General features: G+C 49.6%; 1 long non-coding RNA gene across 1 annotated transcript in view; it reads right to left on the bottom strand.

The window, feature by feature from the left end:
- The window catches only part of LOC103583676, a 1963-nt gene extending 1253 nt beyond the window's left edge, over positions 1–710 (bottom strand). The window contains exon 1 of the long non-coding RNA XR_549879.1: positions 17–710. This is a non-coding gene — a long non-coding RNA (uncharacterized LOC103583676). The remainder of the gene's footprint in view (positions 1–16) is intronic.
- Positions 711–3181: the final 2471 nt, after the last annotated feature.

Here is a 3181-nt window from a genome sequence, read left to right as displayed (position 1 = left end):
AAGAGCTAGAAATGACCTCCACATGCCAAGAGCAAGCTTGGCTGAGCACGAGGAAGTAAATGCATAGGATGTTCTGGGCAGGCCCAAGAGGCCTGGTTTACAGGAGGACGGAATACACCCTTCTCAAACTGGACTCACACAGAGAGGTCGTGACCTGATTTTCTGAGTCAAATCTTTATTTGACAAAGTTCCTTCCTGATAATGCAGCCATGTGAGAGGAGCAAGCAGGTGCCCAGCACCCAGCCTCCAAAAGCATCTCCAGCCAGGAAATAAGGAGCAAAGAAGTGCCCCCCAACCGCTGCTGCTTTAGTGTCATGAAGGAGGCGGCATGTGGAGGGCTGACCACAGGGCTCCTCCCAGATGGTTGTGAGTCCCCACAGCAGCAGCAGGAACTGGACCTGGAAGCTGGTGAACCTAACAGCTCTGGGTATAGGCTGCTGCAAGCCGGACAGGAAGGAGGGGCCCAGAGGCCAAGGCTCCCAGTGGCTGTGCTCCTCGGTCCCGACTTCCGTAGGGCCTCAGACTGTCAGGGGCCCCAGGCTCAGGCTCAGCTCAGAGCCATAGGCTGGCTCCATTTCCACTGAAGTCCAAAGCTGGCCCAGCTAGGAGGGACAGCCACTCACAGAAAAGGGATATCATTGCCCCTCAAAATGGGCTGTGATTTGTTCCAAAGTCCTTCCTTTGGTTTCAGGGACATACAACAAGGTGAAAAGGACACTGCAGGTACAGAAGGCAGAGGAGAGACAGAAAGCGCAGTAAGGCCTGAGGACCTCCTGCAGAGAGAGAAGAAAGGCCACATGGGTACAAGGGAAAATGGCAGGAGGCCCCCACGGGATCACGAGCTGAGTCCCCCCTGCCCCACCCCTGGACATGGACCGCAGCCCACCAGGCCCACGGCTACACCCGTTCTGTCTCCATCCAGCTCTGGATCAGCTCTGGATTTCAGGAAGGTGGAGGACAGGCTAGTACACAGTCCTGCTGCCTGGCCTCAGCAGTGTCCACAGTATCAATGATTTGTGAATGGGGAAACTGAGGCTCACAGCAATGAAGTGAATGCCCCAAGGTCAGAGAACCACTATCAAGTGACAGCTGGGCTCCCACTCCTGGGTGTAACTCCAGGACCCACAGACCCACCTTGCTGGCCCACACAGGGTTGAGTATAAAGTCCTCACAGCACTTATCACTGCCTTGTGATCACGTGTTTACTTTGCTCCTTCCCCAAGGGACCTCCTCTAGGCAGCAGGCACTTGGTGTTTGCAGTAGCTGAATGCCTCACACTTCACAGGCAAACTGCTGCAGTTAGAATATTTACTTTATAGCTCGGTCAGGCACATGGAGAAGCTTATGTACACAGGATGCTTCAGTGAGCCCAGAGTGCCAGACAGCCCTCTGAGCCATGGACAAACCCGTTCCTGGCCTCTGGTTGGTGGGTTCCCTCCCCACGAGAGTGCAGATTTCACGTTCTGGGCTTTGTAAGCAGATGCTATTGCCAGAAGAGCCCATTTTTATAAGCAAAGAGCCATCAGCCTGATTACTAGGGTCCATCTCTTGTCCTCTCTTCATTCACTCCTCAGATCCGTGACTCTTGTCAAATCCTGGGTGGCTCTAATGCTGCCAATTTGGAAAAATGTTTTAAACAGCCCTTGGTTTTTCTATTCCAGGCTGAGAAGCAAGAAACTTAAGGCGAAAAAAGATGATAGGAAAAACAGACATACAAGCTCATAGAGCTTACACATTAGTATAACATGAAACACCAGCCAGATCCAACTAACACAAGGTACTCAGCCTGATTCTGTGAGGGAGACAGGGGAAGAGAGCAAGGGTTCACGAGCCAAAGAACTCTCAGGCTCAAATCAGTGCACCTTCCTAGCCTCAGTTTCCTTCTTTGAAAGGCAAGAATAAGAGGCAGCCCGTGGCTCACTTGGGAGAGAGTGGTGCTGATAACACCAAGGCCATTCGTTCGGATTCCTACATAGGGATGGCCGGTTTGCTCACTTGGGAGAGTGTGGTGCTGACAAACACCAAGTCAAAGGTTAAGATCCCTTTACTGGTCATCTTAAAAAAAAAAAAAAAGAAAGAAAAGAAAAGAAGGAATAATAAAACTTAATAGACAAAACTGTTAGTGGAGTCAAAATACAGTAATTGATCTTGTATTTTTTCTCCTACATACAAGAAGGGCATATAGCAAAACAGGGAGAATGGGAATGATAATGCCCCAAAGAGTATGAGGATACACACTTGTGACAGACAACCCCACGTGGATGCACCTGAAAAGCATGGTTTCTTATACTGTTGCCTCGCCTCCTGCTGAAGAGGAACTGGGCAGCTTCGGCTTGGCCTCACCATGGTGAACTGTTTGTGCAAAAGACAGGGAGGGGAGCTCTCCCCACAGCGTGCAAGGCCCACAAGGAGGTTAGAGCCAAACTTCCATACCATCTATGAGAGCAAAGTCCTGTGAAACACTGTTGTCCGTGCTTATAAGAAGACCTGCAGAAAACTGTTCAGAGCTGCTTTAACAGGGGTAAATTATTGAATGTTTCTTTTGATGGGTAATATAGGCAAGAAGAGATACAATAAAATGGAGTCAGCTGGACAAAAGCCACAGGTAAATTACCTTCTCACACAATAAAGTTTTCATGAACAATGTCACATGTAATGTGACTACCTCCCAGCCCCTGTACTGGAGGGGCTCACAGTCAGGACAGAGTCTTCCCAGATCTGAGATTTCACATGTCAGCAGCATGATGCCCTGGATATCCCACCTGTTCCTTCTTCTTTAGAACTGTCAATTTCCTCGCTCCCTGATAGTTGACTTGCTACGAGTTTATGATTTTTCTTTCCACCTAGCAAGTAGCTTCCCTGAGGGCAGGAACTGTGGCTGGTTATCTCTGTCACTGCCCCCTCATCATGCTCAGCATGTAGAAGTACCCAACAAGCCACGTTGGCCAAATCCCTGATTGACTATTATATTGTTCCCTTGGGGAGGGGGGTGCAACTGGCCAATACAGGGACCAGTTGCAAACCCTGGACCTTGGTGTTATCAGCAATATGCTCTAACCAAGTGAATTAAGCAGCTAGCCCCAGATTGAGTAGTATATTAGGCCTATCTGGCTTCAGTTTTAATACAGGATACCCAAAGGGAGCAGGGAAGCTTGGCTCCCACTGCAAACAGTAGGCAGAG

The sequence above is a fragment of the Galeopterus variegatus genome, unplaced genomic scaffold (genome assembly GCF_000696425.1).
Source record: "Galeopterus variegatus unplaced genomic scaffold, G_variegatus-3.0.2 Scaffold25679, whole genome shotgun sequence".
Lineage (NCBI taxonomy): Eukaryota > Metazoa > Chordata > Mammalia > Dermoptera > Cynocephalidae > Galeopterus > Galeopterus variegatus.
The sequence above is the reverse complement of the archived record's forward strand: the minus strand, read 5'-3'. Positions and strand labels throughout refer to the sequence as shown.